General features: G+C 40.6%; 1 protein-coding gene and 1 long non-coding RNA gene across 2 annotated transcripts in view; one reads left to right on the forward strand and one right to left on the reverse strand.

Annotated features, from left to right (window-relative positions):
* Positions 1-25,571, forward strand: part of HS6ST1 (heparan sulfate 6-O-sulfotransferase 1) — a 303,152-nt gene that overhangs the window by 154,981 nt on the left and 122,600 nt on the right. The window lies entirely within an intron of this gene.
* LOC110194660 (uncharacterized) lies at positions 4,843-16,202 on the reverse strand. The gene is made up of 3 exons (XR_002320763.2): positions 16,115-16,202; positions 14,624-14,727; positions 4,843-4,961 (listed from the first exon to the last, which is right to left on the reverse strand). It is a non-coding gene; the product is annotated as an uncharacterized LOC110194660 (long non-coding RNA).

Genomic DNA, 25,571 nt, shown 5'->3' on the forward strand with positions numbered 1-25,571 from the left:
ACTCCAAGAATGGGGAACCTGCTGCCTTGAGGCCACCTGTGACTTTTGACTGAATCCAAGTTTTACAGAATAAATCCTTTTATTAAGGAGATTTGTTTTGTGAAGTTTGGATTCAGTCAGAGGGTGAGCTTGAGGCCCCAGAGGGCCACATGTGGCCTCTAGGCAGCAGGTTCCCCACCCCTGGTCTACTCTCCTGTTCTTTCATTCTTTCTACCCACTCACTCCCTTTTCAAAGCCTTGTAGTTAGACTTTCTCCTCTCTAACTCTACTCAAAGTACAATCTCCAAGGTCATTTTCCTATCACCAAATCTAGCAAGTTTTTCTCAGTCCTCATTCTCCTTGACACCTCCACAGCGTTTGATGTCACCCTCCCTCTGATTCGATGCTTCCTTCCACCCTTAGATTGCACGGCACAATACTCTGTGGTTTCCCCTATTTCATCATTCTTTGTATGCCCTCTTAGGCCTCCCACACTCTAAATGTGGACATCCCTCAAGAAGACATCTGTCATCTCATCCTCAGCCCACTTCTCTCACTACCCTCTCACTTTTTGATTTCACCCACATGATGGCAGTCATCATTCCTAGTCAGATCAAGCCAAAATCAAGGCCTAATCTCTCCCCTGAGTTTGAGTTCTGCAACTCCAGTGACCAGCAGGATATCTTCACCTGTGTTCCTTGCCAGAATCTCAAATTCAACACTTGTAAAACAAAAATCTCCCCCTTTTGTCTTTACTGTTTCTGACTGTGGCACTAGTCTGCTGTATATAATCCTTCGTGTTGTCCTTGGCTCCTCCCTCTCTCTCCCACACCTCAGATCCATTCAGTTGCCAAATCCTCTAAATTTTTTTTAACCTCCAGAATACCTGTGGCATGAATCCCTCCTCTCCATTGCCACCACCACCATGCTAGAATTGGCCCACATTACCACCAACCTGAGTTATTGTCATACCCTCCTGACAGGTCTTCCCACCTCTAGCCTGTCCTTCACCCCCCTCCAATATATCCTTCATACTGTTACCAGATTAATCCTCTTTATACATACATTTAGTCAGAATACTCTTCTGCTCACTACCCTTCAATGACTTATCACATAGCAAATAAAGTTCAAGCCTCTGAGCCTAGCATTCGAGGTCCTCCACAATCTGATACCATCCTGCCTTTCCAGCCTTATACTAACGCTATCTTGCGCGGACTGCATACTGCAGCCAAACTGGACTATTAGCCATTCCTTATCTGTGGCTTGTGCTTCCCTCCCAATATTTCTTGGGGAAGCTACATGGTGCAATGGATAGAGCACCACTGGGCTTGGAGTCAAGAAGACCTGAATTCAGATTTGGCCTCAGACACTTACTAGCTGTAGGACCCTGGGCAAGTCACTTAACTTCTCTTTGCCTCAGTTTCCTCAGCTGTAAAATGAGCTAGAGAAGGAAATGGCAAGCTGCTCCAGTATCTTTGCCAAGAAAACCCCAAATGAGGTCATGAAGAGTTAGACACAACTGAACAACAACTCATAACATGCCCTTTGCCTTTTCCTTCTACCCCTTTCCTCTACACTCAATTGACTATTAAAATCCTGCCCATCTTTTAAAGCCAAACTCAAACACTCTGTCCTCCAAAAACCCCAGGCAGTAATGAGCTTCCCTTCCTCAGACCTTACACAGATAGCACTTAATTCCTCTCTTATGCGCTTGTCACACATCTGTTCTGTAGAATAGCTCCGTGAGTATGTGTCATCTACCGCTTTGGGGCTATGGTCTCCACCTGGAAAGGGATTGTGTTTTCTCTCAAATTTTTTTCAAGAGTCTGTCAGAGCACCTTGCACATAGTAGATACTTTGTAAATGTTAAATGAATGCATTTGCAATTCAGCTCAACAAGATTGATTAAATTTCTTCTTAGTGCTCAGACGACAAAGACAAAAATGAAAAGGCCATCCTGACCCTCGAGAAGCTTCCCTTCCACTAGGCTGTAACTCCATTCTAATGTGGTCGAAACCATCTTAATTCTTGGAGACCATAGACCCTTCAAGCTTGAAAGTTTAACATATTATTTTTATTATTGGTTACTGCATCTGATCCTCACATAAACCAGAGAGAAGTGGGGCAGAGATTATTGTACCTATTGAACAAATCTGTCAGCAAGGATTTATTGAGCCCTGTCTGCATGCCCAGCCCTCTATTGTGAACTCAAGTAGCCAAAAGGCTTTGTATTGGAGAGGAGGGAGGAGCAGGACATTGCCCAGGGGGAACAGAAAGAGTTTAAGGAAATAGCAGTGAGTTTGAAAAATGTAGACTAAGGGTGAGATAAATTCCTTGACTTAGGGAATGTTAGTATCTAGTCCCATTTCCCCCCATTTCACTGATGAGGAAACCAATGTCCAGAAAACTAAGGTTGCCATCTAATTGGTGGCTGAGCCAGAGCTGGAACTAGGGTCTCCTCCCTCTAAGCCCAGGGGTTTTTTAACCGGTAGAAGCCTTTATTTGTAGTAAGCTTGACCTTTTATTATGGAGATGAAAATTACAACAGGGGAAACTTTCTCTTTGTTTATTTACTTGACATCTTGAACAGGAGATGCTAAGCTCCTTGGAAAGGCCCCTGACTGCCTAGCGCTGCAGGGTAATTTCCCCAATCTGTATGTGATTTCTGGCATGGGTGGTTTAGAATACTCAGACCCTGACCCAGAGGGCAGACTCAGAACTGTCGGAGCTGTCATCTCGTCTTTAAAAATAACTTCTCATGACTGCAGACTCCATGGGAGCTCTGGAGGCTTTGAGGACATGATCTCAGCCTGTCTGGCCTAGGGGAAAGGGTCTGGGGCAGAGACAGATGGAGGGCAAAGTAAGATAAACCATAGGCTGTTAAGGCTAGACCTTTGAGATCATCTAGTTCCACCCCCTTCATTTTATAGGTGAGGAAATTGAGGCCCAGAAAGATGCAGTGTCTTACCCAAGATCACAGGTAGTATGCACATCATAGAATCACAGCCAGAGAGCTGAATGGGACCTTGGAGGTCATCCAGTCCAATCCCTTCATTTTACAAATGAAGAAACAGAGACCTAGAGAGGCTTATTGATTTGCTCAGACCTAGAACCCAGCTTCTCTGCCTCCTGACCTGTAATCTTACCATTTGCTGCCTGTATTTTTGTTTCTGGAGAGACCAGAAACTTGAACCAAATAAAGTATTGGCTAAGGTTCAGTTCTAAGCATGTTTTTGTGTTCTGGTTTTATGCCAGTTCAGTTATTTCATAAAATACGTAGGTTTGTCCCAAGTTTAAATTGGTTTACTGGACAACCACTTTGCTTTAGTTTATCATTATCGTTTGTTAATAAATACTCAGGTTTAATTTGGTTTGAGATTCCAACAGGTGATTGATTTTGGTTCATGTTTTGGTTACAGTCACTACTGAAGGCCCCTAGGACACTTGCTGTCACTTTTTTGGTTTAATACGGCAAGACCAGATTCTCAGAAGCTATTTAATTCTTCCTTAATGAGCACTATACCTGAAATTTGGGTAGCTGCCACCTGGTGAACTAGTCAGGCATAGATAAGTGGTTCAAAGAGCAGTTGCCATGTTTTTCTCCATCTTTATTCTTTATGCATTAAAGGACAACAGTTTTCAACCATTTGACAGTGAATGGTTTTCTCCACAGCCATATGGTGCAGATAGATGGCTATCTAGCTAGAATGAGTTGGAAAAGCAGGGGTAGAAATGATATGACCTTTCAGGGAGGGGTATCTTATAGTCCAAGGATTCCATGGCTGGGTGATCATCCCACCCTAGAGCAGCTATAACTGCAGCCCAATGATGCTTGGTGTTTCCTTTGACAGGTGCCTCTGAATTGAAAGAGCTCTTAATTATTCTAGGCTGGGCTGAGGAGGTCCCCCCTTGGGTGACTTGTAACCATTTTAGAAACTAAATTGAATCCTATTAAATTAATTAAAGAAGGGTTTCTCCTATGCTTACACAGCTGTTTGATAGGGAAAAAGCAGGTTTGCTTCTTAAAGACCCCAGCTGCCTTCTAGGTTCCCCACTTTATCCCCAGGCAGAAGACTGAACCCAAAGGTTCTTCAGCAGGGGGTACTAGGGAGGTATGAGATTAAGGGTGCAGATAGAGAGCTCAAGATTTTAAGAAAGAAGCAAAAAGGCGCCTTAGGTTTTATTGGAAAATAGGTTACCAAAATAGTACTGCTAAGAATGACACTACGAATTGTATTTTGGTGACTGGAGATGAAGTCTACTGAGCCAGCCAGCGTCCCATCCTATTGACTTTTTTTTTAATATTACAGATTTGCAAGGTTATTAAGCAGGTTTAGGGTTCGCTTTGTGGCCAGTGACTGTAGCTCGTTTCTATGTGAATGGAAATTCTCTCTGGGGAAACCTAGGGGGCTGAAATTCTCCCTAGAAAAGGTAAATGGGCCCAAGTGTGTATTGATCCTATGGCCTTGGTCTCAGGGACACCACATACAAGCCAGTTTGTCCAGATCCCAAATAGGAAACCCATGAAACTAAATGGGTATGGAATGGGAGTGGGTTTTTTATTCCTCAATGGTCACAGGTTCCTCTCCAGCATCATCAAAGACTGCTTCCTTGTCACCCATGGCAAGTTGATGCTGACAGACCAGATGGGTTCAAGGAGGTGGTAATGGAAAACCCAACCATTTACCTCTGGGTCACCAGCTCAATCTGATCTTGTTTCCATGGATACTGAAAGGCGCTATCATCTCACAGCAGCTTAAGCATCAGTATAGGAAATAGGGACTTAAAGTGAATGTTAGAGCTGAAAGAGATCTCAGAAACTCTTTACTCTAGACTCTTTATTTTACAAGTGATGCCCAGAGAGGGGAAATCATTTCCTTACTTTGAAAGGACCTTTTAGGGTTATCTTCTAGTCCAAGGATTCTATCTCATCCCACTGCAGCCATTTCATGAATTTCCTGTAACTTCAGCTGCTAATCCACCTAGAACAGTAGATCAAGAACACTATGAATAAAATATATTTGAATTTCAAGGTGGCATTTAATAGTCACATAAAATCTCTGGACAAGATTGAGAGGTATATGGTGATAGTACAGTGAATTCGAATTGATTCATGATCAATATTATACTTAAAGAAGGTTATCTAGTAGCATAATACCTGTTAAGCCTTTTTATTGATAAATTGGATAAAGACACATAAGTATTGACAATCAAATTTGATTATGACACAAAACTGGAAGCCAGTATATTGAAAGAGGATCTTGACAGGTGGGGAGTGTCAGACCAAAGTCAACAAGGTAAAATTTAACAAGGATATTTAGATTCTTCTATTTAGATTCAAAGAATTAACTGCACAAATATGGCCCATGGAAGACATAGCAAAAGAGCAATTCTCATGAAAAAGACTTAGAAGTTTTTGTTCTGTTGTATGATACTAGAGCTTTCCTCTGATAACTTGTCATGACTTGGATGGGAACCCCAGATCCTTGAAGGCTTTAATTAGGCAGAACACAAGCTCTGGCCAGCCCTACAATGTACCCTACGCCTGTTTCATAAGGACCCACCTAAGTAAGCTATAGAGGCCGTCATCAGATTAGCCATATATAGGTTGATGAATTTTTCATCCTTAACAACTCTTCATGATCATTTGCTAAGGCTTTTAAAGGGATTGCAATCTGCATTAGTGAAGGGAAAATCTATACCAACAATATCACAGGTCTTTGAGCTGTAACACAAACTCACAGTGACAATTGTTTAAAAAAAGAAAAACCATTACAATCTTGGGTTGTTTTGAGAGTAATATAGTGTCCAAGTCAAGAGAAGCAATAGCCTTCCCATGTACTCAGTTCTTGTTTTGGTCAGATCTCATCTGGAGTATTATATCTAGTTCTAGGCAGCACAGTTTAAAAGGGACATTGACAAACATTCAGAAGATGACTGTCATATTGGGAGAGTGTGAAACCATGTCACATAAGGAATGAGAGAAGTGAAGACTGTGGAAAGAGGAAAGCTGTCTCCCAGTATTTGAGGAATTGTAATGTGAAAGAGGAAGCAGAACTAGGGTCATTCAGTAGAACTTAGAGGCACGTAGATTTCATCTCAACAGTAGAATAGGTTATGTCTCAAAAGTCACCAGAAGTTTTCAAGAAAAGGCAAAGTGACAATCTGTGAGGTGTATTGTAGAAAGAATTCATACTTCAGGCAGGAAGTTAGGCTAAGTGATCTGAGATTCCTTCCATCCCTAGGATTCTGTATTTCTAAGTGACCATGAACCCAGGTCTTCTGACTCCTAGACTAGTGAGCTAACCTCTACACTAGGGATGGGGAACCTGTGGCTTTAAGATCACATGGGGCCCTCTAGGTCCTCAAGTGTAGCCTTTTGACTGAATCCAAATTTCACAGAAAAAATCTTTGTTGAATTTGGATGCAGTCAAAAGGCGTAACTTGAGGCTGCAGGTTCCCCACCTCTGCTCTACACCATATGGCCCCCATAATGATCATTACAGAGTTAGCTTTGAAGAGTACTTGCCCAGTTGCTGAGCCAGAAATAGAGACCCGATTCTCCAAAATTTCACACTCCCCCTTCCTTTCGTCTCTACCACTAATCTGCCTTCCTGCCTGCCCCCCAACCAAAAACTAACCCTGGAAGGTTTAGCTAGTCCACTCTTTCTTTCTGAGTTATTAAACCATTGTTAAATTAGCTGCCAATCATTGAAGAACACCCTCATGCCCCCAGCAAGAAGTACCATTTCACCATGAGGGAGTGGTATAACGTAGAGAGCCCTTTGTGCTCTAAGAAGAGCAGCAGCTTTGCCTAGGCAGTGAGTTCCCCAGCAGTTGTGATAATTAATCTGCGGAACATGAGCTCCCAGCTTGGTGTTTTTGATGAGTTGACAGGGCTTTGAAACATGATCGCTCTCAGGGGCTTGGTCCAGAGGCCAAGGGGGCTGTGTGTGTCTTGGAAACAGATCCTGTAACCTTCCTCCCCCACCACTAACCCAAGGGAGTAGCTGGCTCCTTCTAAAGAGCAACCATTGAGATGGAGAATGAGAAATTAGGAAGAAGGAAGGAGAAGAAACAAAGGAAAACTGAGGCATAAACAAAAATATACATTTTCCTTTGGCATAAACATATATGATATAAATTATATCTATATGTATGTATTATATATACATTATTTAAATTGACACCCCAATAGTTTTTATAAGGGACTGATAAAAACAGGACAAACTGATCATAATACTACTTTAAATTTTTCAGGATGTACTCATATTAGGGAAGAGGGAAGAGAATAAGCATTTATATAGTACCTACTATGGGCCAGGCACCAGGTTAAGAGCTTTACAAATATTGTCTCATTTGATCCTCACAACAGCTCTCCCAGGTAAGCGCTATTAGTATCCCCATTTTATAGTTGAGGAAACTGAGGTTTAAGTGACTTTCCCGGGGTCATACAGTGAATAGATGTTTGAGGCTAGATTTGAACTCAGGTCTTCCTGACTCCAGGCCCAGCACTCTATCCACTGCATTACCTAGCTGTTTCTGTTGCTCATATTACTCGTTATCTTCTTGAGCACATTTTCAGTAGGCAGGATTTACTTCCCCTCATTGACAGATGCTAAGGCCCAGAATGCTTAGCTTACTTCCCCAAACCCACATCACTGATTAAAGATGGAGACAGGGAAAAAACTCAGAACTTCTGGTTCCCAATCCAGTGCTGTGTTCTCTAAAAAAATCTACTCATTTAGATGTCATTAATTCATAACTAGTGATGATTTCAAATAGGAGCTGTATCAGCATTAGCTTTTTAACTTTCTGTAGAGAAATATTTGGATGGAATAAATAAGAAAAGTAAAGTAACTGGGGGTGGGGGGAGAGGGGAAGGAAGTCTGTCCTTGTGCACAAACTGCTATTTTCAAATGTTTTTAATCTTCTAGGCGAAGTAGTTTATTGAATATTAAAATATTCTTCCTTCCTCTTACAAGTGGTAGGCTACAGTCTTGGAATGTCGTCTATATCATCAATAAGGGTTTCAGTGTCAGTTTTGCTTAACTTTGTTTTTGTCAGTGGTGTTGGGGAGAGTAAGGGGGATGTTTTGGGAAATGACTGGGAGAAAAAATTGAGATGCCAACAATTCAATTCAGACTTTTTTTGAAGTACCTACTGGGTGCTAGCCTTTTAGGGTCCGGGACTGCTTTCTACCTAGCACAATGCCTGGCCCATGCTTCATGAAGGCTTGTTGATTAATTGATAAAGACAAAATTGAAACACAGTAAATGCCTATTGATTGAGAAAAAAGGCAAGAATGAGATACAAAATAATTTTTAAAAAAGAGTTTGTGTTAACATTTGGGGAAACAGGAAAGGCCTTGTTGTGAGGTAGTACCTGGGCTTTATTTCAAAGGAAGATAGGTATATTGTAAGGCAGAGGTGTGAAGGAGGTATTTTCCAGAAACTGGAGGCCACCCATGCAAAGATACAAAAGCAGAAGATGGATTGTCCCATTCAAAGAACAGCCAAACATCCAGTTTGACTGAAATAGAGAGTATACAAAGAGAAGTAACAGAGTAGATAAGACTGGGAAAGTAGGCAGGATCTACATTGCAAAGAACTATATAAATGCCCCACTGAGGATCTTGTATTTTATCCAATTGACAATAGGGAGCCACTGAAGATGTTTGGATATAGGCCTGACATGGTCCAATCTTCTTTTAGAAATTTCAGTTTGGATCAGATGGAGGAGGGGAGTGACTATGAGCAAGGAAGCCAATTAGAAGCATTTTGCAATAGTGTCTGGGAGAAGCAATGACAGCCTGTGGTAGAGTGGAGGCTTATTTTAAAATAACAATCATAAAGCTTACATCCTTGACAGAATCCATTGGGTAGTAGTACAGGGAACCCTAGACCAGGATTCAGGAGCCCTGAGCTCTAGTCCAGTATCTGCTCCTGGTTATACACCTTAAAGAAGTGACATCCCTTTTCTAGTCCTGAATTACTTCATCTGTAAAATAAGGGGTTTAGATTATTCTCTAAGGTCCATTCCAGCTTTAACAGTCTATGACCTGTAACTTCTACTTGTCAACCCTTGGTTTAGTGCTATACCATATTCTTAGAAGTAATAAAGCCACATTTCTTAAAAAAAAAAAACCTGTAAACCTAACTTATATTTTTATAGTTTTAAGGTTTATGAAGTATTCTTCTCATTTCCCTGTGAGGTATAGATAGTACGTATATCCCCATTTTACAGATGAGGAAACTGCAGTCAGGTGAGCTACATGATTTGTCCAAAGTCCTGTAGTCTCTAGGTGTGATTTGACCTTTTCACAGATCATTTGGCCTTATTCCCCAAAAGCCACTCAAGAGAACCACTTAGGCTAGGGTAAAGTTGGGGGAGAAGCAGAAGAGGGGCCCCATAGGGAGGAGTTGTGTTTATTGTTGCTGCTGCTTCTATTTATTTTAATGAAGCAAAGCCAGCATCACGGGCAGTGATGATTCCTTTCCCCTCTTTCACTACTTCTCAGTTTGAAGTTTTTCTTTCCCTTTCTCCCAGGCCTTTGCATACTTCCATACCACAGGTTAAGCCTGGCTTTCAGAGAGAAGTTCCTAAGCTTCCTGCTTGCCTTGCTGTGGCTTTTATTAGACATGTCATAGCCTGGCCCAGGTATTTGAGTCTGGATTCCTGTCTTAGTTAATCATAGTGGGAGGATGGGATGTGGAAGGAAGAGACCTCTGCTGCTGCTTACTTAATCCATTTGTTTAAGAAAATACCCCCACTACCCCCACCACTATCCATTGCTTCTAATTCAGTTTCTTGGAAATGGCATCTTTAACTGAACGCCAAGGGACTGGAAAAACTCAATGTTTTTCTGAGTGTGAAATCCATGAGAGAAGACCATTAGGGGTAAGCGACTTTGCTTAGGTAGCAAGTATTGTCAAAGCAGAAACCAGCCTCTAAACTCATCTGAGACCTCTCTTTTCCTACTACTTCCCTAAACATAATAACCAGAACAACCATACTGACCTACTTATTTAAATCCAAAGGTGCCACAAAATTCTTTTGTCTTCACATTTGTTTTGTTCACATCATTTCCTGACTCTAAGATAATTCCCTTATCCTGTTCTGTTTATCTTAATACCCTGCATCTTTGAAGATCTGCCTTATATCCCATGTCCTCCAGGAAGCCTTCCCTTTCTGCTCTAGTCTAGAGAAATCTTTCCTTCTGAAGCATTTTTTCAAATGCAGGAGCACAGATTAAGAGACCTTAGATGACCAGGATTCAATTCCCTCATTGTGTACTGTTTTGTTGTGTTTTTTTTAATTAAATTTTTATTTTTAAATTAACAAGAACCCACCTTCTCTCCCTCCCACCACCCCACCTCCATCCAGAAAAGAAAGAAAAACAGAATCCCTGTTGCAAACATGTGTAGTAAAGCAAAATAAATTTCCACATGGGCCATGTTTTTTAAAAAAAAAAAGTCTTATTCCACACAGAGACCTTCACATCTCTATCAGGAGGCCTCTGATACATTTCATCATGAATTTCTGAAATTGTGGTTGGTCATTTTGCATAACAGAGTTCTGAGTCTTTCAAAGTTGTTTGACTTTTCAGTATTGTTGCCGTTGTATAAATTGTCTTCCTGGTTCTTCTTACGTGCTATACAATACATCATTTCATACGAGTCTTCCCAAGTTTGTCTGAAACCATCTCCTTCATCATTTCTAACAGCACAATAGCATTCTATCTCATTTATATACCACAACTTTTCAGCCATTCCTCAACTGATGAGCACACTATCAGCTTCCAGTTATTTTTTGTAACAAAAAGAGCTGCTATTAATATTTTTGTTCATCCTTAGTAAAATTTCAATTTACTTAGGATTAATCATTCCCTTAATTTACCCTGCCTTTTTATTTCCTTCTCCTGTTTCCCTATTTAGTGAAAATTGTTTCTGTAACTATGTGTGTATATCCTTCCCTCCTTTGAGTTCATAGGAGATTAAGGTTCAGGTGCCAGCTATTCACTCTGCCTCCTTGTTTGTATAGACTTCTATTTGCACACAAATTTATGAGATACTTTTGCCTTTTTCTCTCCCTTTCCCCCCTACTGTATTCCTCTTTCCCCTCCCTTTCCATTCTTCTTTTAGGATAATCAAGATATAACAGAACAACTCACAGGCCTTCTGTCTAATTAGACTCCTTCTGTGACCTCTGGGGCAGGAAGAGTTCAAAAGAAACACACATATTAGAATATAAACAATTAGTCCTTGTTTACTCCCTTATGGTCATTCACTTGTGTTTACCTTTTTTAGTTCTCTTAACTCTTGTGTTTGTACTTCAAAGTTTTTACATAGCTCTGTTCTTTTTACCAGGAAGACTTGGAAGTCCTCTTTCATTAAAGGTTCATTTTTCCCCCTCTAAGCTTCTACTCAGTTTTGTTGAGCAAGTGATTCTGGGTTGTAAGTTTATATCCTTTGCCTTCTGGAATAACATAGTGTAAGATCTCTGTTCCTTTATATTTAGGGCTGCTAAATCTTATATGATCCTGATTGCAGCTTCTTGGTATTCAAATTCTTTCTTTCTCACTGCTTACAATATCTTTTTCTTTGATCTGGAAACTCTGGATTTGGGCTATAATAGTCCTGTGAATTTGTTTTGGGGTTTCTTTTAGGAGGTGACTGGTAAATGGATACTTTATATTTGATTCTAAGAGATCTGGATCGTTTTACAATTTCTTAAAATATGATGTCGATCATTTGGGTGATGGTATAAAAGTAGTCTCATGATTCTGAAATGATCTCTTCTTGATATGTTTTTCAGACCAGTTTTTTTTTGCTATGAGATGCCTTATATTTTCTTCTATTTTTCAGCCTTTTGGCTTTGTTTTAATATTTCTTATGTCATGCAGTCATTATCTTCTATTTAGTCCATTTTCATTTTCAGGAAATTTGTTGTTTTGGCAAAGTTTTATACATCTCGTGCCAAGTTATTTTGATTCTTCCACGGATCTCATTTCTTTTCCTGTTTTCCTTTTGCACTCTCACTTCATTTATAAACTCTTTTTAAGCTCTTTTTTAACTCTTGCTTTATCTTTTCCAGGAATTCTAGTTGAATTTGTACCCAGGCTGTCTGTGACTTTATTTGAAGCTTTGTTTGTAGATGTTTTAAAGTCATTTTCTTCTTATGAGTTATATCTTAAGTGTCCTTGTCAGCATAATAGCATTTTATGGTGAGATTTTTTTTTTACTTATTCTTCCAGCCTATTTCCTGACTTCAAACATTGTTAGTGCTGGGGTCCACGAACTCAGAAGGACTATCAGGGCTGATTTTACTGCTTTTATTGGATATTGAGTATTGTACTATTCCTAGATCTCTGGGATAGCTGAGGTTGCCTACCTGTAAGATTTTGTTTTTGCTTTTGTTGTTTTGTTTTTCTTGTGGTTGTTTTTATTTTTGTGGCTTTCAGTACTCCCAAAGTAGTTTGATCCAGGGCAGAATTTAAAAATCAGTCCTCTCCCCTTCTTCTCTTTTTGAGCTCTGCAAGTTCCTGACCTGGATTTGGGTCTGAGAATTATGCCAATGGGAATGCCCCATTTGGAGTTTCAGTAGGCTGCTTCTGGACCCAGTCACTTTGAGCCAACTAGGGAGTTCTGCTGCTTCAGAGTGATAGAACTCTAGGCTTGCTGTTGATCTGGGAATCCTGTCTTGATTAAATCCTCTGCAGACTAGTTTTGGAAGTGAGACCCTGTTTCTCTTCTGGGGTCAGAGGAACACAGTTGCTGCTTGCTTCTCAACTTATTCCTTTCTCTTCCCTGGATCCATGACTCGTAATTGGGTAGTGCACAACAGAGCTGCCAGCTGGCACCTATTCCTGCACCCTGTACACAGCTCCTTCTGTGCTGGATCTGGGACCTCTTCTTGCCCTGGCACACAGCCTCTCCCTTATCTGGAATGCTCTGCAAGGAGGTTCCTAGCCAGATCCTGTCCCTAGTGTTCAGAGGACCCAGACCTTCTGTTATAGGGAGACCACTTGTTGACCAGGGCTGGAAAAATGGCTCACTGTAATTTTATTTTCTTGAATTTCCTAATCAATATTAAGTCTGGTGTCTATTCTAGTCCCATTTGGAAAAGTAGAGGAGAGGGAGAAGCTCAATGCACTGCTTCCTGCTACTCCACCATCTTGGCTCCACCTATTTTACACTTATTAAGACTCTGTAACCTGCCTTATAGTATTATATTCCTATTTTCTCTATGTGCTTTCTCTTTCAGAGATTATAAACTCCTCAAGGGCAAGACGAATGTGTTTTTGTCACATTCCCCACCCCCAACACAGGGCTACCACTACTACACAATAACCAAAGTCTTGCTAAATTGAACTGATTTTAATTTTTTTCGTTCATTTTTATTTTCAGTTCTAAATTCTCTCCGTTCCCCCTTCCTCTACCCATTGAAAAGACAAGAAAAACAAAATCCACTACAAATATGCGTAGGTATACAAAATAAATTTCCCTGTTAGACAGAAAGAAAGAAAGAAAGAAAGAAAGAAAGAAAGAAAGAAAGAAAGAAAGAAAGAAAGAAAGAAAGAAAGAAAGGAGACAATATGCTTCAGTATGCACTCTGAGTCCATCAACTCTCTATCTGGAGATGGATTGCATGTTTCATCATGAGTCCTTTGGAATTGTAGTTAGTCATCGAAGTGAATTTCAAACAATGGAATAGCACTCTCAGGCTGGATAACTGACTTTTGGTGAGACCCAGTTAAAGGTCAGTCTCCAGAAACAAAGGGATTTCCTGGTAAGAGCAATAGAAGAAAAGTTCAGTTTCACAGGAGTGTAAAGTAAATCACGAGGAGTATTGTGAAATGAGGCTTGCATGGTAAGCTAGACCCCTAGCTTCTGAAGATCTTGAAGGCCAGACTAAGGAATGTGGATTTTGTTCAGTAAGTAAACTGTGAGTAGCCATCAAAAGTTTTTATGTAAAAAAATGATGTGATCAGATTTATGCATTAAGTGAAAGATTATTCTTACCATAAAAAGAAAGCTAGATTGAATGGAAAGAGGGGGGGGGGGGCGCATGGAGAGAAGAAAAGGCAGGGAGACCAGTTAGGAAGGTTGTTGCAATAGTCTAGGTAAACAGTAAGAAGAATTTGAACTTGGGCGATGGAAATGGAAAAGGGAGGCTACAGATGCCAGAGATATAACAGGTGTTTTGGAGGACTTGATGCCACACTGAACAGTGGTAGTAGGGCATGGAAAAGGGATGACACCAGATTTCAGACATAGGTAATTGAGGAAATAATGCCGTTCACAGAAATAGAGCTGATGAGAGGAGCAGGTGTTGGAATAATTAGTTTGATTTGGGACATGTTGAGCTTGAGATACCCAAAACCGAAAACCCCAGGAATAGATTTTTTTTCCTGTTGTGTTGCTTTCCATTAACAGTGAAACAATCAAGTGACTAGGTAATATTGCCACATTACTAACCTTTGTACTTGTATCTACAGTGCCTGGCACATAGTAAGCATTTAAATGCTTTTTGATTCATTCATCCATTAGTTTTATTCATTCATTCATTCATTCATTCATCTGTATGTTTATTTGGAGCTTGGTGGGAAAATTGAGAAGATAGTTAGACAGGTGTTTATTACCTCACAGTTAAACCAAGGAGAGCAGCCTGCTGTCCATTCACATCCAGATAAGCCATGGCCACTTGATCTCAGAGTTGGAAGGGATATCAGAGTTAGACCCATACCTGGACAGGAATACATACATTTAAAAGTACATGCCTGAATTTACCATGAATCAGTTCAAATATAACAGAAGGGTTTCAAACCCAATATGCAGCCTAAGGGAAAATGTTTCACTGGATGGTCTACCTTGCCTCCAGTGCCTCAGTAGAATTTAAGCTTTTGGCCATCCGGGAACTGGTTTGTTTTTGTGCGTTTTGTAAGGGCTTATTAAATATTTGTTGAATTGACAACACCTTTATGTATGATTTAGAGCAGAGCTTCTTTTTTTTTTTTTGGGGTATCATGGACTTCTTTGGCAGTCTTGGGAAGCCTATGAGCTCTTTCTTGGAATAATTTTTTAAATGCTTAAAAATTGAACATATAGGATTACAAAAGAAATCAATTGTATTGAAATATAATTATCAAAATATTTTTGACAAGTTTGTAGACCCTAGTTAAGAACCCCTAATTTAAAGGGTACCAGATACCCCTTGTTGCTCCAAAATATCTCTTCTGGCCTGTTGCTAACGCCTTAGGTTGCACCATTATACCTCTGTTCCTTTGGGTTCAGAATTGTTTGCTCCTAACCTTTCTTAATTTAAAAGGCAAATATGTTTAGGAGAGGTAGGTGACACTCTTTGTCCTTAACACCTAGGTGAGAATGACTTTGTCAAATCACTTTCCCCTCCTAGGGAAGACAGCAGGGGAGTCCTGGTAGCCGAAAGGGCAAACAGAGATTAGGGGAGTCTAGAAGCCAAACTTTGCACCTTAGCAGTTTTGCCTCCACATGGCCAATCATTGGAACTGACCCTGAAGCATTCATCCCACCCAAGGGCAGACTGTTAACTTGTCAACAGTCTTCTTTCGAAGGCAGCTATCCTGAGGTAGAGCCATACGCACAGGCAAATAGAGTTAGGAGTCAGGAAATTCAACCATCAGCCACAAATGAACTGAACACCTCACTCTGAGCAGCTGCCCGAGTCATTCAGGCCTGGAAAATCCAATCTGAGGAGTGATTTCCCTGGCAGACCATTGTTTGGAGCTGAATCAGATTTGCCTTTGCGTTCTGGGGGTTTAGCTTTTCCCAGTGGAATCGCCCCCAAGGGTGTTTGCAGGAAGGGAACTATGCAAGCTGAAGCCTGGCTGATGAGCTAAATCAATTAAAAAGGAAATTGTGCCTGATAATAATAACTTCCTTCCCACCCCCACATTTAGCCTTGGCTAGTTTGACTTCAGGAACTCAGAATCAGAAAGAGAACTAGAGCAGAGAAGCATTGTAGCTACAGCAGTGAGCAGCAGAATGTTTTCCCCTCTATCCCTCTTAAAAAAAAAGTTTAAAAAGTCAAAAATCTATACCTGTTATTGGTATCATGAATTAAAAAGCAATATGGATTAAACAAGTAGAGTTACCTTTTCATCTCTCTGCCATTCATACTGACCCTTCTTGCTGCAGGACAGGACAGGCCAAGACAGGGAGTGTGGCTGTACAGGAAATGAGCTGGCAAATGCTATAAAGTCAGGCAGGCCAGTAATCGTTTTCAAAGAAGCCAGAAAAGGCAAGGAGGAGCCAGCAAGCTCTAGACTCCAGGCAGTTCAGCAAAGGCAGGAGAGAAAAAAAAGAACTAGACACAATAGGTCTAGGTAGGCAGAAGTCTATTATCCAAGAGGTCAGGCATCAGGAATCAGTCAGCCAGGTTTAGGAAAACAGATGACAAGGATAGGCAAAGGGACTGGATGAGATGGGTTCCTGAGTCTAGACTAACAAATCTGGTCAAAAAAGAAGTAGGTAAGAGGTCTAAGTGAGTAAAGATACTGGATGCCAGCAACAGAAATGGAGATAGATCCTGAGTCATGACCCCCTGAGCCAGTGGCTCCTTAATACCTCCTCTACCCAAAGCAAAGTCAGGGTCAGAATGTAGGCAGGCCAAAGCCTAGAATGCTGTGCTAGTATGGAACGTAAGCAAGCAGAGGAAAGGGCAAGGAGGTTCCTGACACACACTATCCTGCTCCTCTACAGAAGCAATCAGGAAGCACCCACCTAGGCACAGGGTCCTAGATTTAAAGCTAGAAGGGACCTTAGAGGTTGTCTAGTCCACCCCCTCCTCTAATTCTACAGATGGGAACAGGTCCACAGAGGTAAAGAATCTTGCCCAGGATCCAACAGAGAATAAATTGCAGAACCAAGATTCAAATCCGCATCTTTTGATTGAAGAGCTGGTGTTCTCTTTACTATTGGAGAGGGGGGTGGTCCAGTTCTTTGTACAACAAGTAGGCATCTGGAACAGGACAGCCTCCCTTTGTCCAGTCCTGCTCTTTTTCTTGTGTACTTTCCCCCCAGCTCTTCCTCTTCCTTTCCCCTAACTCCCTACACACACACATACACACACACACACACACACACACACACACACACACACACACACATTCTGTGAATCCATTCCAAACCCTCTCTTCACCCCCTGACACTTTCTAATGGTATACTCAAAGGAGAATGAACTCTTCCCCTAGCTCCTGAAGGCAGACAATGGGCTCTCTGGATTCTCCTCTGGGGTGATGGTGTCATTCAAAAGGGTCAGAAACAATCATTACACCCTCACTTCATTCTTTCTTCCCTGAAGCTGCCATTTAGGGTTATTGATGTAGACAGCCCATTCTCCCCCAAGTTAGTCTCCAGCCCAATTAAAAGATCCCTACCTCCTCCCCCATCCCTGTTCTCCTTTTCCCCTCAGGCTCCTGATGGTTTCTTTTAGTTTATAGAACCTGTCAAACTCAAGTTCAGGCACACCCTTGGAGCCCCTGAGCTTTCAAAGGGGATGTTTTTAGCATTCAAATATTTTCCCTCCTTCCCATGACAGAGGGAAGCAGGAGGCCTTTCCTCTGTCCTCTGGGCATGCACTAGTGTCACATTGGGCTTTAGTCTTGGCCCTGTTCTGTTCAACATATCCTGATAGGAAACTTTTTCTGAGAACCCTGCCCAGTGGGTTAAAACTTTAGACCCCTTAGTTGATATGTGCCTTTAATACTAAAGTTTTAAGAACAAAGAAAAGCCAAGTGTTTAGTGTGAAGTCAAGAGAAAGGTTGGGGAAGGGGGGGTGGAATTTATTCAGATTAAAGTTTGGAAGAGAGACTTAGGTGACCTAGGATATAAGTTCAGCCTGAGTCAAAAAAGAATAGTAAAATATAAATTTCTCAAAGAGTCAGGCAAAAAGATTGTAGACCAAGGATGGACCAAATTCTGGGGGCACAAAAAATGCATCTGGACCAAAGAAAATCAGTCAGAACTGCCTAGAATCAGACTTTCTCTGTCCTTTGTGCTTGTGATTGACTTACTTATAAAAGCTTCTAGCCTTTATCTAGTCTTATTTTTAATATCAAACTCCCCTGTATGCTAGTAGAGGATCAGTTAATTGATGAGTTGTGGTTCAGAGTGGGGGAACTTTAGATGGGGCTAGACTAGAACTTTTAAGGCCCTTCTAGCTTTAACTGCTACATTAGAAGCTCTGAAGAGGAATCAGAAATGAAGATAAATGCAGGTCCATGGGAAAATAGAATTCCTTTTATAAAAATTCAGTTTATCAGCAACTTTCTTGTAGGCTACATCATTTCCTTAAGGTGAGGTACCTCCTCTCCCTGTTGAGGGCTGTAACTCTTGTAAATCCAGTGTTTATGAAAGAATAGAAAAGTCTTCTTATTAAGCATAATGTAATGGAAAGAGAATGGTCTGGAGTTTAAAGATCTGATAGGAATTCTTAGTTCTCTTGTTTTCTCCTTCTATGACTTTCACTTCCCTTCGCTGGGCCTCAGGTTCCTAATCTGTAAAATGTTGTCCATAAATTAAATTTTGTAAAGGAAATCTTATTTTCCTATGAATCTGCATTTATCTGCATAAAGAGGTTGCTGTAGTTGATGTGTAAAAATTCTTTCTGGCTCTAAAAGTGATATGCATTATACATTAAATATTATATTTTAGCTTTTTTATATTCTTTGCTAAAAAATAAAACAGCATAATATCAATTAAATATCCATTAAACTCCTACTGTGTGCCAGGCACTGGGCTCAGTAGTGAAGATACAAATACAAAATTTAGACTCTGCCCTAAAGGAGCTTCCATGTATTCAAATGTGTATACTATAAATATAATATAAATGCTTACAAGACACATACACAACAGGTAAAAGGTAACTTTGGACGGGAAGCCACTAGCATCAGAAGGGACCAGGAAAAGCCTCCTACCACAGATGGTGAGCTGAGTCTTAAAGGAAACCTGAGGGTCAGCGAGGCAGAAATAAGAAGAGAGAATGTCCGTCTTGGATGCTCTCTTAAATGGGGAGCAGCCAATGCAAAGCATGTAGACGAGAGATAGAGTTCTGTGTGTGTGGTAAAGCAAGTAATCCTCTGTATCTAGACCCTAGAGTTCTTGGAGAGGGGGAATACATAAAAGAGATGAGAGAGATAGGAAGGGACAAGCTTGTGAAAAACTTTAGGTGCTAAATTAAAGAGTTTGTATTTGATCCTAGATGTAATGGGAAGCCAGTGGAATTGAGTAATGGGTTAATCGCGTGGTCAGGTTTAGGAAAATCACTTTGGCCAACCAACTAATGGTTCCTTTGTCTTTTTTCTTTTTGTTAATGTTTCTGCTTCGATGGCATTCTTGGATATCCTCTAATTCCACCTATGTTCTGGCCATGATCATTCACAGGTAAGTTAATTGGCCTGTATTTTATTTTTGTGAATGTTTGCATGTATTTATGCATTATGACTTTGCTTTCTGGATAAGTACTGTCTGGGTGTGTTACAGCTCTCTAGGAAACATATCCATTAGTCCTCTAGTCTTTATTCTCCCCCAAAATTTTAGTTCCTTCAGGTTTTATGGGAAGAGAAATGGTTTTCCAGAAAACTAAGTGAAACGCTGTGTAAGGTTTTGGTAATTTTCCCAATGGTTCATTTGGAGCCTAAACTCATTGATGTAGTTTGTGGGAGGGAAGAAGTATATTTCCTTTCTCTCTGAAGAAAATGTGAATTCGGACATTCAGCACTAGGGATGTTGTTCAAACAGAGACTAGACAATCACCTAGCCACCTGTCATGAGTATTGTAAAAGGGTGGGAGGCAGGGCAGGATGTCTCCTGAAGTCCTTTCAGTCCAACCCTATTCCATGATTCTATGACTCTATTGATTGAGATTGAACATGAGGAGTATTCTGTAAGCAGAAAGAACCTGAAAGGCAGAAATCTGAACCTCTTTACACTGGAGTGATCTCTTCATCCCTCTCCCTTTTCCAAAGTTAACATATCTGATCCTAAAACTTAATACAGGACCAAATTAGTTAGCATATGAAAACCTTATATGCTAGCTACATGATGAGGATGACGATGAGGATGATGATCATGGTCATGATAGATAAAGTTCCATTACAGCAGATCCCAGGAGCTGTCCACACAATTTATGTACTAGAATTTGAGTGCATCAAGTGCTTCTTGAAATGACAGTCATTAGTTGGGGTTTGGACATCTTTCTGTGATATGAAGATTTTTATATGTAAGTATGTCCCTTTTAAACAAACTCAATGAAAATCTGTACTTACATTTTAAAGGTTGGGGGCGGGAAGTTGTGGAATTTGGAGCTCAGGAATATTCCTTATTTTACAAAAGGATTCTCCTTTCTGGGATCATTCATCATAAGGTTCTTGAAAAAGCGAGTTTTCTAATACTTTTAACATTATTTGACTTATAGATAGATAACATGTAAAACAATATTTGTTGTTGAGCTATACTTCAAACTCTAGTGTGGAAAAGTTTCTGACCCTTTCACCTTTTTTTTTTTAATATTGTTGTCCCTTCCCTAAGAATGCTACTCCCTCTCACCCACCATAGAACTTTCTGTTCTAAAAAATAAGTTTAGTCAAGCAAAAGAAATCAACACATTTCTTGCATCTGAAAATATATGCCTTATTCCACACCTATATTCCACCATATCTCTGCCAAAAGAGAAGAGGCAGCCTTCACCCATCAGTCCTCTGATGTCAGGCTTTCATTGTTTTTTCTTTTACATTCAAGACAGACTTCCCACTTTAAATCTCTTCAAGGAAAAGGAAAAAAATAAGCATTTCACAATATTAATTCATTATGATGAATCTTCTGGTTTTGTGCAGTTATATTATCACCTCAGAATTTAGCTACCATATTGTCTTTTATAATGTCTGCATCTCTTTAAGCCAGGGACTGCTTCCTCATATAGAAATGTGCAATTTTTCCATAGGTTTGGGTTTATGAGATTAGCCTGGGATCCATGAACTTGCTGGGTTGTTTTTTTTTTTTTAACATTCTGATAACTATATCGCAATATAATTGGCTTCCTTTGTATTTTATTTTATGTATTTAAAAACATTATGCCTAGGAGGGGTACATAGGCTTCACCAAAATTCCAGGAGGGTCCATGACAAGCTAAGAAACACTACTCTTTCATTCTTCCTAAACACTGCCTGTAGCTTGGGTAGCTGACACCAAATGAAAAGTGGGGTCTGGTTTATAGTTTCATAGTCTAAACAGCTAGGTTTCCCCTTGATCTGACTTTTTTAAAACAAGAGGCAATTCTTTTCTCTACTGACCACTGACTATTGACATTTGTTGCTTCCAGTGTGACTCTGAACAAGCCCTCCCACACTCATCCTGAGGGCTGGTTTCACTGAGCAGAGAAGTTAAATTTTAGGTGGGGCCCAGCCTTGGCAAAATTGTTAAGTTGGCAAAGTTTGTGGCCACCTCCTTTTCCCCCACTTCCCACTTCTTCCCACTCTCCACTTTTGGTACTCAAAACCTATTTTCTGCCTTCTGAGTACCTAGGACTTTCTCACCATGGCACCCTCCCTGGGCGTCATTTCTTCAGGTCTCTCTTAAGCTTAAATGTGTTACTTCTTCGAAGAGTATCTGCATTGTCTAAGGGCTGCTTAACCCAAAGGAATAAATACTTAATCAGCATGTCAGGCCAGGCAGAAGGAATAAGAGTATATGTGTATCTTTTTTAGGGGGAAAGTAGCAATGGAAGAGCCTTCCCAAGGCCCCTCAAATCACGAAGTGTATTAAAAGATCACATATTTAGGGCTAGAAGGGACCTTGGAGTTACTTTAGCTCTCTCATTTTACAGAAGACAAAACTGAGTCTAAGAGAAGCTAAGTAACTTGCCTAAATCCATACAACTAATAAGTGTCTAAGGCAGGATTTTAACCCGGATCATCCTGACCCCACATCAGGAAGACAGTATGCCCTCTTCAAAATATTGGGCTGCCTTTACTCTTGCCTGAGCATAAGGCAGGGCCCAATCGTGGTTCTCTGTTACCCTGGTGCCAGTATCTCTCAAAAAGATGTCCCACCTGTTCAACAGACCTGTTCTCCAAGAGAGAGCCAATCACACCCTCTTAGTCATCAAAGGCCTTTGGTGGTTTTAGAGAGGATATGTTGAGACATGCTCCCCATTTAAGTATTGCAACTTCCTCTTATACAAGTAGATTTTGGTGTTTGACTCTTTCATGTACTACGTCCAGATTAAAAGAAAGTTCAAGTTTAATCACTCTTAAGAAACAAAAGGAAAGTGTTGATTCATGCACTCAAAATCTATAATTCTGCTTCCTAGATCCTTCCTTAACTATGTCCTTCCCACACTCTCTACCCTTCAGTGACTCAAGAAACTTCCAAGACATAATGGAATTACTCCAGTTTGCATAGTATTTTTTGCTCCTGCTGGGTGACCTGGAAGGCTGAGAAGAATGCGTTGTTCAGAAAGGCACATAAGGCCTTATAAAACCACAGGCCTTAAGAGTTAGAAGACCTGGGTTCAAATCCTAATTCTGCCACTTAGGAGCTGAATGACCAGAGTGAAGTCATCTCTGAGCCTCATTTTCCTCATGGGGATAAGAATGAAGTTAATAATAAACTACCTAGCTCACAGGCTTGTGAAGAAAGTACTTTGAAACCTTTAATGCTATATAAATGGAAATTATTATTGTTATTAACTGGATTGAGAGAAATCAAAGGGGATAATGTATGTAAAGCGCTTTGCAAACATGACTACTCTACATAAATGTTAGCTGTTATTTCTATTCTTGTTGGTACTTAATAAACATTCACTCACAAGTGAATGAATGGAGGAATAAAATGAATAATTCATAAGGAAGGCCAGTTAAGAAGCTTCAGAAGAAATTATATTCTGTATTCTCCACCCAACTCCTTTCAGAAATCTGTTTAAATTGGAAGGTATTTTGGTTGATAGCATCTGATCGGGAGCCAGAATTGATAGCTTTGGGAAGGAGCAATGCCAGGGAGGCTCACAGAAAATCCACAGGTCCATGGTGGACACTAGTAAGGGTGGGAGAGACATTAAACTGGGAGGGGCTTTTTTCTCTTCTCCAAGCTTTGGTCTCCCATATCTGGAGTCCTGGTGGCTCATCTGATGCTTTTAGGCCCTGGGAAAACTGGCTCATGCTTCCTCAAACCACTCTGAAATTGTTTTTTAAAAGCCAGTCAAATGACATACAATGAGGGAATAGTTCTTCCTAATAGATAAGTGGACTTAGAAAGCCAAATTGATGTCCAAGGCTGCTTGGTAAGTGTATGGGGTCAGAGCTCAAAGATGTCTTTAGGGAGATGCCTGTAGCCTAGGTATTTCCTGTAAGGCAATTTGATATAGCCTGCCTCAAGTTTTTTATACACTCCCCTTTTTTAGTGTTCTAAATGTCCCCTTCAGGTCTGATTGCAATGGTCTTTACATCATAAAGGCCTTAACTGCTTTAGGGAGAAAAAAGAAGGAAAGAAAGAAAGAAAAGAAAAAAACCAAACATTTATTAAGAGCCTGCTATATGCCATGCACTTTACAAATATCTCTTTTGATCCTCACAACAACCTTGGAAGGTGAATGCTATTATTATCCCTATTTTGCAGGAGGGGGAACTGAGACAGACAGAAATTAAGTGACTTGACCAGAGTCACACAGCTAGTAAGTATCTGAGACCAGACTTGAATTCAAGTCTTCCTAGACCCAGGGCTTTATCCACTGTACCACCTAATTGCCTCCAGAAGGGGCTAGTAGATGCTAAGCCTCCCTGTAGTACATGGTGGTTTCAGATTTTCTCTTGGGACACAGCGTAACTCAGCAGAAAAGAAAAGGAGCAGTGAGTATAGGTAGCCTTCTCTATTTTGTTAAGTCAATTCTCCCTTTTTTCCTATCCCATCACAGCAGTCCTGCCAGATTCCCCATCAGCAGTCTCTCTCCCTCCTTGTACAAGTTCATGCTTTAACTGTGATGATTTTGGGGTTTTCATCTGCCCTAGATACAGCTGTATCTGAAGAACTGGCATCTCTTTGAAGTGAGATGTTAGGCTTGCCTGTGTTCTGACTGGGGCCTTGATGTTGGTGGGAGTTGGAAACCATGTGTTTGGATGAAGTGTCATTTAAAACAGGAAGAAGAAAAAAAAGGCCTCTGTAGAGAACAGATTTATAATCTTCAAATCGAAGACTCAGTAAGAGAAAAAGTGCCAGCTTACCTTATAGCTTGCAGGTCCCTGGGCAGGTATCATATTAAGGTGGTGTTTGGGGGATTTTAGCGTTGTAGTATGTCAGATGTTTCAGGCATGGGCAGCTTAATCTTTGGGGTGGCATTTGATAAAGAGGATGGTAAAGAATGCTGGAATAAAAGAAAAATATAATGCCAGTGATGTCAGATTGTGTATCTCTCCTGTGAGTGATGAACCTGATACAGTAGAGTGGATAAAGTATGCTCTGTTTTCTCATTGTCCCGTGGACATTAGTCCTTCCCAAGCAGACTATAAGCTCCTTGAGGACAGGGATCCAGTGCAGAGTGGGACATTCAATAAAAATTTATTGAAAGGGAAGAGGGAACAAAAAAAAAATATTCCTGGGATGTCACATTGTATTCCTTGTAAGTACTTCCAGTGGAAAAAGTGAAAACATTCACCCTAATACCTTCTTGCAAGGTAAAATATCAGATAGAAATCCCACATGAGTCTGAGCAAGTAGCTCCCTTCAGTCACCTGTCCTCCTGTCTCCATGTCTCAGGCTAACAAAGCCCTCGTCTGTCTCTGCTGACAGTCCTTAAAACCTCACTGGGTGTCTCTCTTCTGGTCTTGACAATATCTAGAAATCATTAAAGATTCTGTTCCACAGAGCTGTCTCTGTCCCTGGATGTGTTAAGAGTCGTCAGTTATAGTTAACACTGGGGCATTGAAGGCTTTGTACTTTGATGATTTTGTGTGTGTCAGAGTGAAGCAATGTTGTTTGCAGAGGTTGGGCATGGCACATTATCATCAGACACACTCGCTGGGCGGGCAGGCTGGCTGTTCAAGACCCTTCTGAGAAAACAGATCACTCAAGGGAGCTGAAAGAGGCTGCTCAGTTTGTAGTTGAATTGGGGGCACCATCATGAAGTTGATGGTATCAATTATTTGGGAGGCATTTTGGAGACATCAGAAAAAAAAGCACTGAGTTTGGAGCCAAAAGTGCTTTGTTCAAATCCTGGTTCTGCCACCTGTGTGACCTTGAGTAAGACTTTTGACTTGTCTGGACTTCAGTTTCTTCAACTGTAAAATGGGAGTGTTGGACTAAATTACTTCAAAGGACCCTTCCAGCTAAATTATGATCCTATAAGATGGTAGTATAGTCTAGTGACCAGAGCATGAGCCTAAGAGCTGGCTAGAAGAATAAGGAGGGCGGAGTGTCTGCTATGGGACTTCAGTTAGGCTATTTTCCCATCAGGACTTTGATTATCACCAGTCAGTCAAACCATCCATTATTAAATACTTCTTTGTGCTAGATGCTAGAGAAAAAGTACAAAGAAGGAAAACCCCTGGCTTCAGTGAACTT

Source organism: Phascolarctos cinereus, unplaced genomic scaffold, assembly GCF_003287225.1.
Source record: "Phascolarctos cinereus isolate Bilbo 61053 unplaced genomic scaffold, phaCin_HiC Scaffold_726;HRSCAF=1367, whole genome shotgun sequence".
Taxonomy (NCBI): Eukaryota; Metazoa; Chordata; class Mammalia; order Diprotodontia; family Phascolarctidae; genus Phascolarctos; species Phascolarctos cinereus.